The sequence below is a fragment of the Lagopus muta genome, chromosome 1 (genome assembly GCF_023343835.1).
Source record: "Lagopus muta isolate bLagMut1 chromosome 1, bLagMut1 primary, whole genome shotgun sequence".
NCBI lineage: Eukaryota > Metazoa > Chordata > Aves > Galliformes > Phasianidae > Lagopus > Lagopus muta.
Genome location: NC_064433.1, coordinates 87524643 through 87540125, shown reverse-complemented (window position 1 = coordinate 87540125; position 15483 = coordinate 87524643). Strand labels below are relative to the sequence as shown.

The window sequence follows — 15483 nt, the reverse complement described above, 5'->3', positions numbered from 1 at the left end:
GCTGTAAACAGAGTGTCTTTATGGAAGGATTGATCATTGTCTCAGTCTGTAACATGGGTGCTAACACATAAATGAATGCTGTGTTGTTGTAGGGCTCTGGTAAAGCACCAGCTCGATAAAATAAAGAATTGCAGAATTCACATGACCCATGTCTTGGGTTTCCTGGGCATTCAGTCTGTGCCAGATAGGTCTGGCAAACAGAGAAAGTTACCTGTGGGTTCCAGCAGGTAGATGTTGGTGACACAACTTCCTGTTAGGGTAAGAATTTCAAGCAAGTACTTAGAAAGTCTCAGTCCCAGCCCTCTTAAGCTCTTGGTATTGAAGAATTACATCTCTTGTCACGCTGTTCCCTGCTTCATGCTTCTTCCATGGCAACACTTAGTTGTTATTTTAATTTGGTCCATCTTTCAGTGATTTTATCAGATTTAAGCTCACTGCTGTTTAGTTTTCTCATCCTATATCCTCTGTGGCTGTGGAATTCAAAAGCAGATTTTTTTCAGAAGTGCTTAACCTTGACCATATTTCTGTCCTCTCCAGTTTTAATAGTGTTTGGCATCACCGTGCTCTTGAAAATCTTTCCAAGCTTGTTGTTTAAAATCTGCTTATTCATTGCAGGATGAGATGCAGATTGGACCTGTCATGTGTGCAGCAGAATGTCATCAATGACTCGCAGCTAGTTTGAAACAAGTGTGATTTTTAGAGAAGTCTTTGTAGTAGTTGCTTTATAAACTCAGCAAAACATCAAGTCTGAGGAAAGGACTGAGGCTCTACTGCATGTCTTGGGTGTTAACCTCAACTTTCCTTAAAACAAAATTGTAATCAAAAACAGCTGTGACTGCTCAGGCTTCTGAAATCATGGATAAAACTCATGGCTTTCCTATTTTTGTCTTAGGTTTTCTCCCTGGCTGCCTTATCCTGCTACAAGTAATTCTTGCTCTAAGTCTTTATTTTCATATCATGCTGGGACTGACTGAGAGGTCTCCTAAGGAGTGTGCATTTTCTTTAGATATCTATGTTAAGATGTTTGGGTTCAGACAATTATTTTCTTCCCTGCACTATTATCATTTCTCCCACTTCTTTTTCTAATTGTGGTAACTGCTCATTTGTGATAAACTGTTCAACGATAATAAAGTAGCTGTTCCCACTAGGCAAATTTTCCAATTTGAGCTATAAACAATTTGTTCAATCGCTACAGGTGTTTAAGCAAATTCATTAACTCTCTACCTATTTGAATTTTGTAAACATTTATGCTGAAATAGATACACGCAGTCAGCTGCTGAGCCCAGTAGTAGCATGACAAGAACTTGAAAGGTATGCTCGGTAGGAGGAGAGATGTCAACACGTGGGAGATATCTTGCACAGTGCTGAGCATGAGGTATAAGGAGATGCTAATGAGTGCTGATTTGAGGAAAGAAAATATTGATGAGTTGTGATACTAGCATAGGGAAATCTTTAGCTTCTGTCCTGAGGAGCTGCTTTTTGTTTCTTGAAGTGTCAGGGTGTCTGCCTGTTAAGCAGCGTCAAGAAAAGAGTCATTGCATGTTTGCTGTTACAAATTGGAAAGTGCTTTTGGTTAGAAACAGGAACGTGAGCTTCTGTTTCTCCAATAAAAAGTGTGTGTTAACTGGTACCTTTTAAATGACCTCTGAAAGCCACTTGTCAATCTTGAGTGTTCAAACCAGAGAGCCTGCAGGGCACAGTGCTGCTGCCGTGCAATTGTGACGGATGCTGCTTTGTGATCCTTTAGCAGCACCATCCAATGCCACCCACGCTTCAGGTGCTAAGTAAATGCTGAAGTTATTTCTGAGGGTCCAAACCACTTCATTCCTTCTTTAGAAGAAAAACTGTCTATTCTGTTGTTCTAAACATGTGTTTTAGTGACAATATTCCCTTTCTCCATCACTTTCCATGTCTCATCTCTAGAATAACATTCATTCGTTTGCATGTCCCTTCTTTATATTTGATCACTTTTAAATATTAAGCCCATTATCTTGGCTCATAGTCATATTTAATGGACTTTTCTGTGATTTGTTCCATTTTAGTACCAATTGCCTGTTCTGCTTTTGAACATATTTATTCTTCCTCATTTTTCCAGTGAAATCAGAATCTCTTCAGATTCCACAATGTGCTCCCACATTCTTATGTTTATTACAACTTCAGAAAGTGATCCTAGAATGAAATTAAGTCTAGCCCACTCTACATAATACCTCTCTCACCTGAGGGATGAGAGTTTAGTTCAGTTCTGTTTGTTGGCTTCTTTTTTGTTCTCTCTACTGATGCATGCCATTTTAAATGCTTTTTATTTATCTGGGGGAGGTGACTGTAAGGCAAAGAAAGATCATCTGGATAGATTTTTGGTAGCGCTGTCTTTAGTTCATAACTTGTCTCTGAAACTTTTTTAGTAATGGAAATGGAACAAAGAATTCGTGTAGTTACACCTTTTTGTGCTGGGCAATTTCATGCTCTTGAAATTAGGAAGGAAAGAAATCATTTGTCTTGCTCTTCTGCTATGAATCAGTTGTTGATTTATAACCTCTCTCTTCTGCAAACCGTGCAGCTGGGGCAACTGCTGTTGTTTGGGATGAGTAGAATTAGAACATTCATAATTTGACACTCCTGGGCCCCAGAGATTCTAGGGAAACCTGTTCTGCTTCTCAGCTCCCATCAGTCTTCTCTCTCCAGATGTCGGCTGTCTTCCTCAGATAGCCTCCTGCATGGAAAAGTATCTTCTGGATTGCTACTACATCTCTTTTTTTTCTTCATTCACCATGCTCATAACAATCAAATTATGAAAATGGATTATTTATGCTACAAATCTTCAATTTACATTTCTTGTCTCTTCATCCACTCTTGCTTATTTCAGGATTGGCTCCTTATCAACTACTTTCCTTCACTGCCTGCTGATTTAGGATTCAAGTCTCCACTTCAGTCTGTGTTTGTCAAGAAAACTCATTTATACAGAACAGCAGAAGGCAAAATGCACTACATGCAGGACCAAGATACACACAACTGAGTCTGCCCTTCAAGGAGTCTGACTCCAAATTCCCTACTCACTGATTTAAATGCTTTCTTTTTAGCCATCATCTTTCAGCCTTTAAATTGGTGAACTGCAGCCTGGAAACATTAGACATGTTTTCAAGTTCCAGTTATTATTAGTGTCGTTTCTTGTTTGGTTTATACTCTATGCGGCTTCTTTATTTCATTTCTTTTTACTTTTGTTTTGACATTTTGGGTTCTGTGTGTTTGCCAATGCTCTGTGGCTGTTTGGGCTCTGGTAATACTCCTGACTAAAAGTCTCATCATTTGTTTGTTGTACCTGTCATACTGTTGAACGCTCCATTCCTTCAGGTGCAATATTTAGTTTTACTGGCTCTTGAATCACATAGCACTGTCTCTGCTCATTGCAAAAATCTTTCAGGTGGCATGAAAGATTAATGCTATCTGTACTGCTTTTTTCCTGTCCTGCAGTGTTGCCACAGTCTTTTGTACTTTTCTTTGTAAGTTATTGATGAAGTTTTCTTTTGGCATCTGTCAGTTATTTCTCCTTTGTTACCATGATCCAAATGTGTAGGAAGTACTTGGCTGTTCTGCTGTTGTCTTAAAGGTTTCTGCAACAGCCAGAATTTCTGGCTGGCAGCCACTTTTAGTACCAAAAGGCATATATCTGTGAGTAGCATTCTTCAAAATAGTGTATTTGATTTGCACTTACTGCCAGAGAATGAAGACAGAGAGTCTGCTGAAACTACGGCTATATGTTTACATTTTTTAACAAGATGATGTTTGTTTTTCTGCATTGATCAACTTCTCATGTAGTTTTTGTTATACAGAATAAAAAAGGCACTAATGGTTTACAAAATCCCTGTTTACTTCATGATTTTAGAACACATGCAACATCTGCAGCAAGCTCCTTCTGAAATAAAGGCTACACATACAAACCTGGCTTTTGTGCTAGCCAAAGAGTAAGTAAAGATAGAAATGACACCATCACAACTTAAGTGAGTTTCCAAACCAGGCTGCTGCTTCTAATGGGACAAGTTGATAGCCCCCCACTTCCTTAAGGTGGCTTATGGTATTGGACAAGAGGTGATCTTGAGCAAGACAACAAGGGCAGGTCAGATGGCTGTGTCAGAATGTAATAAAACAAAAGATCTATTTCAGAGTCTGCATAGATCCTCAGTTGCTCCGGTTTGTTACAGTGGCTAATTATACCCCTTCTCATCCTTTCTTCTTGGTTCAGTAGGTGGAGCTGTAACATCTGTTTAATTTATCCTTTCTTCAAAATGTACCACCACGGGTGCACTGAGTAGTTAAACTTGGGTTTCCCAGCACTGCACGTATTTATCCAGTTTATGTAAGTCAGCATTTTGCATCAGTTTGAAGTTGCGCATGGTAAGGAACCTTGAGATCTGTGCTCAATCTGCTAGTTTGGGAAAGCAGCCGGTAGCTCTGTTTCTAATAGGAAATCTTCAGTTCTTGGATGGCTGTTTTCTACCACTCGAATGTGTTTAGGCTTAATTTTTTGAATTTGTGACTTTGGGGAAAATATATAATCTCTGCTATATTTTTTCATATTTTACCAGTTTCCATTTCAAAACAGACTCTTGAGAGCAATCAGAAATTCATGAAATCATCCCATTAATCATTTTCAGTTTTGGAATTGCTGCAAATCCACTGTCAATTGTTAGTTTTCTTGTTCACAGGTAGCTTGCACTTCATATGTCAATGTAAGCTTTCTAGGTAAATGAACACTATTACATAAATGGACATTTCTGGTAACATTTGTGAAATGGCTCTTAAAATTCAGCACTAGTAGAAACAACAACGAAAAAGAAACAAAGTGTGATAATGAGACTAATTCACTCTTCAAAAGTTATAGCATCATTTGAGCATTGTCCCATCTTCTTAAATCATTCTTAATTCTAAGAACCCTTTCCCATTTCAATTTTCTCTGAAAAGCTCTCTGTGTAATCAGTGAGAATATCCAAATTAGCTTTAAAGATCACAAAACTGCTACTCCTTTTTAGAGGAAGAGCTGTCTTGTAGTGATCTCTTGTATGCAAAATTATCTTAATGGTGTCTTCTTTCATCTAAGTATTCTCCCTTGAGCAGTTTGAGTGCTTTCTGATTCTCTCTGGTTGCAGCTAAGCATTGAAAGCTGGTGTCAGAAACATCACAGATTTAGGCTTTGTCTCCTTTCAGCTCCAAGAGCTTCTTTGATAGGGAGCCAGTGATATCATTTCACAACACAGGACGTAAACCAGCAGTTCCCAACCTTTTTCTTTTCAATTTTTCAGAGGAGTATTTGATGACCATGACTTTCTCCTTTTCTGTTGCTGCTCATGAATATCCCGTGATGCAACAGTCGGGCTGTTGCAGTGAGTATCTGTAGCCTCTGCTCCTCCATCACTGCCTGCTCCTTTGGCGTATGGTACTTCCCAGGAACAGGGGAATGTTTAATAGAGCAGGTCAGAGGAATGGAAAGAAGAGGGTTCTTTTAGCATTCATGCCTCCCTTGGTTAACCTCTGTTGTCAACTCAACTTTAATATGCCCAGCTCAACTTTAATATAGCTTGTGTTCTGCTCAGCACTTTACCTTGTATATTGGCTGCATCTCTTGGCTAACTTGTGTATTAGCTAGAAACAACCAATATAAACAAGGATGAGAGAAGAGACGGTCATTTATAAAATACCTGCTTTTCCTTATTAGTTGTTGTACAAGTTTTTCCAGGACCTCTAACAACCTGCAGTTATATATTTATTTTTAGCATGAAATATAGCTGTCTCGTTCAGAAAATGTTATTACCAGCACTAGTGTTATCCAAGAAATTTTATTTGTCTAATCAGCTGTGATGTCAGGTTGAGTTAAGAAATCCATTTGTATGAATCAAAGAGCAGCCTGTGGTGGTGGTGCACTTGTTCACAATGCTTGTTAGGTTCGCACACTAGGTAGCTTGGATCCAGGCTATGCAGATTATGATTCCCTTCTCTCATGAAATTCAAAAAGCCATGAACAGTACTTTTGAAAATGGTATCTCTATGTTGAGAAGAAATTTCTGGTTTCTATATTGGCTTCAGATGACAGATCATGTTTTCAGAACATGTGTTCAGCAATGTTGCTAGCTAGTGCTGAGCATTGCTCAGGTGGTGCTCTGTCAGAAGGTAAATGAGTGATAACTGTAGGAGTACATTGTATGACCCTTCATGTATTAAGAAACGCTGTCTGCTTCTGTTTCAATGGATGTATAAAATTCACCCTTCATCTTGATCATCATTAGAAAAGGCAAAAAAAAAAAAAAAAAAAAAAACCAAACACCTCCTTTCCCAAATACCAATGTACTGATGGCAAATGCTATATACCATAAAATTATAGCCAAGAAGCTAAATTTCTAAGTTTTCTAGAGCAGAGAATTGTGAAACTCTCATTCTGAGACTAAATAAATTACATTTTACTAATTACCTGGCCATCAACCATGTCGTCATCTGTATAACTCCAAGTCTGCCATCCCATTCCATGCACTTCCCATTTGGTTTTGTCAAAAAGTTTCAGCAATCAGCACGTTGCTGTGAAGTTTGGGTTTGTATAACAAGTATTTTCAGACTGTTGTAGGTTACGTTATTCTCTATTCTTCCTATGTGTCTATATCTGCAATCAAATTTTATTTTCTCATTAAAAGGGACTTATCGTGAGCCATCTTGTTGTGTGAATGGGGGGATATGCTGCTCAGCCCAATAAATCTCTGAACAATTTTTGCTGTTGTTGTGTGAATGACTGTGATTCTGAGCCTGAGCCCTCCCAGAGCTGATGCTCCAAGCTCCTCCAGCCCTGAGATGCCTGGAGGTGGAAAAGCACTCAGCATCTCACAGATACCAAACTAATGATTTTTAAATCTAACGTTGCCGAGTTGTCATGGCAATTATCAAATGAATATTCGTATTTCCTGTAAGGCTGTGTTTTATAATGCTCTAAGCTACACTTTATGCAGGCTGTCTAGGCAAACAAGCTGTAAAAGAAGTTAAGTGCCAATTAAAGTGCTGGCAAGAATGCTACTTGCATGAACTCCATGAGGCACTGTAGCATGCATAATCTCGCTTAAAAAAATTCTGAAATGTTGCCTTTCACTTGCAATATGATATAGCAACACCTGGTTTATAGGACCCGGGGTATTCCTATGGAAGATCAACAATGACATACTTTTGGATAAGTACCCAGTTTTTTTTTCATGTAATTGTTCCAAACAATGTTAAAAACAAACTGCATGAAAGGTTTTTGAAATGCATCCTGCTGGTAGTATTAGACAATAGAGAAAATCAACTGAACAGTTTGCTCTTAATTACATATTTGCTGTTAGGAAGTACTTAGCAGCTTCGGTATTGAATTCTATTAGTCCTCCAAGATCAGGTTGTAAGCAGAGTATATGATTATATTTCCCTAAGTTTACATATACTGCATTTTTTTTTAATATTTCTTTATGTTTAAATCAGCTGTACTGTGGAAAGAACAAATAAATGTTTTTTCTTCTTTACTTATTTGCACAGTCTTCTTTCTCTTTCCATGAACACAGGCAAATTCTGTCTAGTTTCTCCAGGGGGTGATAACAGCAAGGCTCCTTCCCTCTGGAAGCATATACAGTTTTGCTGGAGTAATAAAAACACTGAAGAGGAGAACCAGCAGCAGGCGCAGGTAAGTAAATTGCTAGCCATTGAACCTAAATTACTTTCTAAATTATTATTTTGACAGTGTGCACATTTTGTAGTGTTGGAAGGAACCTGTAGTCTTTAACTATGTTCCACTGTTTGCATTATTTCTAGTTGTCAAATCCAGTGATTTTGTTGTTTTTTTTTTTGTTTTTTTTTTTCCTCATCTCACAGGACTGACTTTGATTTCATTTTCTTACCTCTGTGGAAAGCAAAGCAGTAAAATCTTTCAAGAGCCCTGCGTCTGGGTATCCTGCTGCTGCCTTCAGCCCCATCTCCTGAGCAGCAGAAGTGGTGGCTTCGCAGCCTTTTCAAGTTGTTCAGATTCTGTTTCCAGCGTGCAATGTTATTTAGAAGCGTGAAGACAGCTCTGAGAAAAGAAACAGTTTTGCATCAACATGGGGCACAGCTCATATTCTCTTTTACATGAGCTTGTAACTAGCTCTGTTTTACCTGATGTAAATGTAAATTGATTTTCCTCCTTGTTCCCGTGATGAAGTATCTTCAAGCTGTGCTACTGAACGGTCAAGAAACACAGAATGAATGTGTTAGGAGCTTGAAGAAGAAGGAAAAGTTGCAAAATATGAAAAGAAAGGTTCCCTTATGGACAGAAAGAAAAGTGCTGTAGGATGGATGCATGCAATACATACCTGTAATCAGTTTCTAAAACACAGTATCTTTACTGGAAATGTTAGAGGAAAATAACCCATTCCTGGGAAATGAAACCAAACTCATGTCAAAGCAGATGTTCTGAAGCATGTAGTTGAGCAAACTTAGGACAGGAAGGGTGCTGCACAGGAGGCTGCCATCAGTCTGTAAATGGTGTGTTTCTCTAGAGGAATATTCCACTGTTCCAAGCCAGCTAGTATTTTCCTGTGCTGATTTCTGCATGTAGCATTCTGTTGTTTCATTGCAGTTTTCTGTTAAAAACAGTTGGGCTCATAACCCTTCCTCATGGGAATGTTGTTATCCACTTGGTGTATTCCTTTGGAAAGAGGGAAAGAAATGCAGAATTTGGATTGTTATTGTTGGCCAGATTGCCTTCAGAGCTGATTTGGGATATCACTGGGAATACTTCCAGAGAAAACCAGTATTCTGCTCTATTCCATAGGTACTCTCTATAATTTTATCTCCTCAGCACAGTGTGGCTCTGTGATCTTTGAAACAATACTGGAAATTAAAGCTACCTCAGTTATCTATTTTGAAAAGTCTTCTCTTCAAGCAAAGTGGCTTGTCCATCATCATGATTGCAGTAGGAAATACTTCTGCAGCTCATATTCACCACATCAGCTGCCAGTGTTCAACAGTCCCTGACTTTCTGATGTCAGAAAGGAGGAGTTTATAAATGGATTGTGCTATTATTTTGTCTTTCACATTTACAGCAGTTCAATGACAATGATTGAATTCCAACCAAACACAGTCTGACAATTGCTATGAGACTGGAAGTATGGTAAGTATAAAAAATATAAAGAAAAGTAGCAGTATGTTCAGTTTTCAGCCAATGAACAATTAAATATAGCCAAAGAACCTCTCTGAAATATCTGGAAGAAACAGAAAGAACAGAAATCAGGATGGATTTTTTATTTATAGCAGTGGCCACATGAACAGAACATGTGGAAAAACAAGAACCAAAGAAGGAGAAAAGGAGCCATGATGGTAAAAGGTATTCTTTTTTTCATCACCTTAAACACAGAGTTGGTACTCTTGTTTGTGTTATTTCACATCGCAGCTTTTGCCCCTGCATGCTCAGGGCTGGGCTCACAGATCTGTTACCCTCCTGGACTCTGAAGGTTTTTCCCTGTCTCTTGCCAGTGGTGTGTTTCAGGTTCTTGCCTTGCTCGCTGCTTTGAGTTCCATCTGGTTTTGCTCTGGTTTCTCTGGCACAGTGGGTGTGATGGGTGTGCCTTTAGAAGTAATGAGGCCAGCTTGTGAGAAGCAGGCTTGCATCCACACAATGTAGTCTGGTCCAGTGTTGGAATAATATAGCAATATGCAAGCCTTTACTGCTTGGCATAGCTGGACAGGGCTTGTTCAGTGCTTGTTTTTTATGATTTGTTTTCTTTTCTCCTGTCTGGATGTCATTGTTAATCCATCAGCAAAGTAGAAGACGAGCACAGGGAGAGGACACAGGTCATAAACAGCACCAGGGGCAATTTCTGGAGTCTTTTTGCATGCTGAGAATAAATAGTAACCAGATAGTTGAGGCTCTTGCTGTGCAGCTGTCCCTTTGTCTGGGAATGGATGTGGGAACAAAATCAGTAAATGCCCCGACACCGCTTAAGGAGCATATTTTGTGTAGATGGATATTAGCAATTCAAAAGCTAAATTGAGATCTAAACAAGGTCATTTGCTTGTCAGACTATTTTTGACATAGGCAGTGTTTAATTCAAGAAGCAGAAGGGCTGGGATAAACAAATGCAGTCCTAAATGGGCAGCTGGCTGCAGAGTGGTTTTGAAGCAGATTCATCCTAAAGGGCAGCCTGCTTGTACCCTCACCCAGATCAGAAAGGCAAAGGCCAATCCTTTCCATGGTGTTTTAGTAGTGGGGAACTCAAGCCGTTTCTGCTCCACTAGCAAGGAAAGATAAAAGGAAAAGCGAATACAAGAGATGTTAATTTAAAATACAACATGCATATATGTGTATGCAAATTAGATGAGACCCTTGGTGTGTCCAAGTTAAAGCAATGTTTTAAAAACTGTAATCTGCTTTTTGTAGAATTCCTTAATTCCAGTGTGTATTACAAAATATATGCAGCGTGAATAAAACCTGAGCTTCCTTATAATTCAGTAGTGAAAGTAATAAACAATCTTAGTATGAATTTCTTATAAATAAAACATGATAGCCTGTTTTGTTTAGGGTCTTTAAGTCCTCAGTTCTGTGCTGGTAGCTGGAATAATTAGGTTTTGAAAGTAGGGACTTTTTTCAGTATAAACATGAGCTTGTCACTTTGAAAGAGGAACTGTCCTCCATTTTGGAGATTTTTTTTCATAGTTTGGACCTCTGATATGATCCAATACTGCTTCTTTCCCTCTAGTTTCCTCATCCTACACTAACCAGTGTGCTTTGGGGAGTGGTTTTTGACTGCCTCTGGAGAGCTGCCATTGTTTTTGTAATTTATTTTGGGTTTGCTTGATAACACTCCCTTTTCTACCGTGGGCAGGGTGGTGTTCCAATACTTTAAAGAAAATACTTTAAAGAAGCATCAAATAGATCAGGTCTGAACTGATCTCCCCTCTCTCTCTATAAAACTCCCCTATCTCTCTGTAAAAAGCTTTTTGACCAATTCCCTCCTGAAATACCATGGAAGCAGTGTTTGACAGATTTGTGTAGCTATAAAAGCTCTGAATTGCTGTTATTACACAGATCTCTGGAAATATATTGATAGGCTTAAGTCTCCATATTTCTGATTCCACCTGCTAAACACAGCCTCAGTCTATCTCTGTCTAAATACCTTTCTCTTTGTTGCCTGATTCATCTGTTAATTTGACTCTGGAAGGTAAAATAAATAAATAATGTTGCTTTTTCCTCAGCTCTAGCTGGCAAGGAAGAGTAGAAGGAATAAAATACTTCCAGTGTCCACTGTATGAATGCTACTCATAAAAGCTCAAGTGGGGTATGTGCTCTCTTTATTCATTTTTCAAAATGGGGAGTCATCCAAGCATGAGCTGAAGCAGACAGTCTCCTGGATAATAGGAGCCATTGGTTTGATTTTGAATAGTATTTTACACAACTTTCTCTCTTTCTCTGTGTTTCTTGTTGCTAAAGTATTTAACTTAAAAGCGCTTAGACATGGATGGACAACTTGCTCAAATTTGGGAACTTTGGGACTTTGAACTTTGTCTTTGGGGACAAAAATGAATCCAACATTCAAGGAGTCCTCTGGTGACTTAATCACAGCTCTGAACATTGTTTAAGAGATGAGATGTCTGGGCCAAGCACATGTTGTAATGTCTGCAGCAGTAACATGAGGTGGAGAACAACGTGCTGCTCACCCCCTTAGTCTACCAGTGCCTATAGGTGTGATGATACTGGTTTTTTTGTTTGCTGCTTAGTCATTCAGAAAGCTAGTGATAGCTGCTGACTCACCTGGATGGTGTAAAAGGTAATTTGGCTCTGGTAAATCATGAAATTAAGAAGTCCGTGACTGTACATATTCTTGGAGGCACATAGCTCTCCTGGTCAGATGTGAGGCTGCACATGAGAATGTTTCAAGAGAAGAAAGACTGGATCAGGGCATGGATCTTTTCATTCTTTTGCTGTCATGAGAGTGATGATGCCAGAGGAGAGAATCCTTGCTTTCCCACAAGTGTATGGAGCCCTTGGGGCCCTAACACTGAAGGTTTTGGGAATAAGAGGGAATCGTACAGATTGAATTTTTAGTCAGAAGGAATGTAATATTGTTCATTTCTCTTAACTTAGGAGTCTCTTGAAGTAATACTTATACATTTGCTAACATACTTTACACCTTGATTGCTCTTTATTCATTGTACATCTAAATTTCCTTTACACAGTGAATTCTACGGAAGCTGGATGCTTTCTTTTTGTTCTTTTTGTACCTTTAAATGTGGCTTTGCCCAGCTGAGTCTGCATTTCTTCAACTGACCATGTTCAAGCTGTTATAGTGCTGGGGCCTCCAGGCTGTGCTCCATCTCATTGTCCCACGTGTGCGCTTCTCCAGACCACATCCTGTGTCTGTATTTATTAAGGCCTCTTGTACCATAACATACCTTTTATGGAGAAGCTCTCCATAAAACTGTGCTTATATCATACAAACATGAGAAGGAAAAAAAAAGAAAGAAAAAAAAAAAAAAACAACATTAGGTATAACCACCAGTTATAAGAAAAATTGTTATTATAGCTAAGTTAGGAATTTGCAGGCATGTCAAGAGAAACTGAGACAGAGTGAGCTTGACAAGCTGTACTCCTGAATCCCTGGAAACTCAGCAGGACACCTGTGGGCCTGTACTAGCAATGTCAGGACAGTGTTTACTGGGCTGCAGCACTACATTGTACCAGCTACGAAGTGGTGTATGTTGTCTTCCTTTGTGAAGTGATTCCAGTTAGCAGCATCACTCTTGGAAACGTTTTGGAACTGCTTCATATGGTTTTTCATATGTCAAGTCATTTCTATGGCATCATATTTTCTTTCCTAGTAGGATTTGTGGTCCCAGTTCCTGACTTTTTAATGAGAGGGCTGCCAGCAGGATTCAGTCATCCCTGCTGTAGATTGGCAATCATCTCTTACACTTCGTGTCACGGCCCTTCGTCTGTCCTGACTGCTATCTATTCTGGGATCAGGCAGTACCTTGGGGTATATGATAAAAAGCAGGCTCATTTGTGATGGGCTATGCTGAAGGTTAGCTTAGGTTTTCAAAGGCAGCAATTGCCTGAAGCCCTCTTACTATGTTAAATTAATACACATCAAGGAAAAATGCAGTTAGGCACAGAATGCAGAAGAAGCAAAGAAATGTGGCACAAAATTAAACATCAGGTCCCATGCCTACCATAATGTAATCACTTTGATTTGCCTTTTCTGGGTTCACTCCTTGTTCTGTGATTTACATGGAGAGTTCAGAGATATTCCTCCAGTGTAAAAACCAAACAGCCTAGGGGAATTTGGTCTTGTGCAAAAAATCCCTGTACCCAGAGGAACAGTAACCTTCCAATTAATCATTTGAATCTTTTTGATGTAGTGAAAGATTTGGCACTGAGTTAACACCTTCAGTGCTGCTACAGTAATCAATCACACTGAGCAAAAGTACGTATAGAAAGCAAAGGTTGAATGTCTTCTATGTGTGTTTGTGTTTTGCTCTATTATTGTGCAATTATATAATTATATATGTATAGAGAGTTGTAGAGAGTAGCATTGTAGAGAGTAGTTGTAGGGAGTAAAATACTTAGCATCTTTTTGTGAACTACAGCTGGCAACTATTTCCCCAGTATATTTCATTATCTCCGTCTCACGGCAGTAGATGTTTCTGCTCACCTCTGGCAAGCTCACACCAAACATTGGTGATATAATTCTACTGGACCCAGTCTAATAGTGAAAATAGCTTTTGAGTAACCATGCTTTTCCCAACAAGTTTGTGGTTTCAATTTCACCAGATTCTTCAGCTAGCAAGAGTATGTCTGACTGAGAGCCTGGCAGCAAGTGGGTCTCAACAAAATACTGATTCTGTGTGGGAAACATTGGAGAAATCCATGGACATTTGGATGCAAAACTGTGTTGGGGAACCATACGCCAGTACCATTCTACTCCAAAAAGTAACTCTGTGAAAGAAATTGCACCCTGTTTCCAATTGATCCACATACCTGACAGGGAAGAGCTGTTGTCTCCAGGTAGGCAGCTGTGCTCAGGCAGACTTGTCGGTGTATGAATTTAGCACAGTCTTTATGAAGGTGTTTTTTAACCTGCCCTTAGTGCAATTAACAACAGGCCTTCTTTGTGGATCTGGTAAGCATTGCTAGCATACATCCAGGGCCTTTCTCTGAGAGCTGCATGCTTCCTAAAGCTATCATCTAAAGTTAGTAATACCTATTTTGTCATTCAGTGTTAACAGAAATGATATAGAGTACATTCAGAGAAGGAGCTATTGTATAAGATAAAGCCTCTCTTATAGTCACTCTGGAGAATAATCCCCTATGAGAACAGTTCCTTATTTTAAATTGTTAAAGATAGCTTCTTGCTAGGGAATGCAAGATGCTGATAACACATTATATTCCTCTCTTGCTGCTTCTTTCTCTTGTATTGATTGGTCCTATGCTGGAGGTATGATAGACCATGGGGCTCATCTTATACTCCTCTGGGTGCTTTGAAGAAATGACTACATTTGTCAAATAACAAAAAAGAATCACCTGAGACAGTCAATTGAGACACATCAAAAGCAACGTGAAAACCTGCAGTCCCAGGTCAGCTGTTACTTGAAGACTACGCAGCTTCCTTTTGAGTCATTTCTCATTTGTCTTTGTATAAAGTTCTGTTGAGAGAAGTCTGCATTTGAGAACTACTCATGGGTATTTCTGTTTGTTTGTTTGTTTGTTTGTTTTGGGGGGGGGAATGGAGGGGCTCCTTTCCTTCTTATCACCTGGGGAAAAAAAGAAAAAAAATAACACGATTAAAGGGATTGGGTACTTGTTGTATGGCAGCTATGGGGCTTGCCTTGACTAGTTAAAGATTCTTTGCTTGAAATTCCTTTATAAGTAATAAAAAAATCAAAGCAACTAAAGTCTCAGAATTGGTCTTTACAGGCAAGTTTTTCCTAAATGCTCTTAAAAACTATATCCCGTCATCCACTGAAATAGTGATCAGGAGTGCAAGGGTAAGTCAGTCTTTCAGGATCTTGAGTCTAAACCCAAAATATGGTTTCCAAGGAGAAATCCTGCAACAGTAATTATTATTAGATTATAATTAGATCGAGGGGCAGGGGCTAAAGAAATATCTGCTGGTAAGAAAAATTTGCATTACAAAACTGTAATTCTGCACTTCTTTGGATGACAATTTTTTTTTTTTTTTTGTTAGAATTGAGCTTCTAATAGTGTGAACAAGGACATCTGCTTGTTTCTGCCATATTTTTGGAACAGAAAATTACTATTTGGTCAAGTTATCACTTAATGATATATAATATTCTTTTCATCCTGATTTCCAATTCTGTCTTGTCCTGTGTGAAAAAGAAATCATAAGACCTTCCATAAATATATTTAATGGCTAATTTCCATCCTAACAATTGTAATTTTCCTTATTAAGTAGCTTTGCAGTAGTAGTAGTTCTAAAAATTACTTGGCACGTT

The 15483-nt window shown here is 38.8% G+C and overlaps 1 protein-coding gene across 2 annotated transcripts in view; it reads left to right on the top strand.

Moving 5' to 3' along the window:
• GUCA1C (guanylate cyclase activator 1C) overlaps nucleotides 1-15483 on the top strand; it is a 125452-nt gene that overhangs the window by 44714 nt on the left and 65255 nt on the right. Inside the window, exons 2-5 of one of the 2 annotated variants that reach the window (XR_007373283.1) lie at nucleotides 7563-7681; nucleotides 7870-9358; nucleotides 11227-11309; nucleotides 13802-14605. The exons of the other annotated variant lie outside the window; for it this stretch is intronic. The gene's annotated coding sequence lies outside the window, so the exon portion shown is untranslated. The remainder of the gene's footprint in view (nucleotides 1-7562; nucleotides 7682-7869; nucleotides 9359-11226; nucleotides 11310-13801; nucleotides 14606-15483) is intronic. 2 annotated transcript variants of the gene reach the window in all.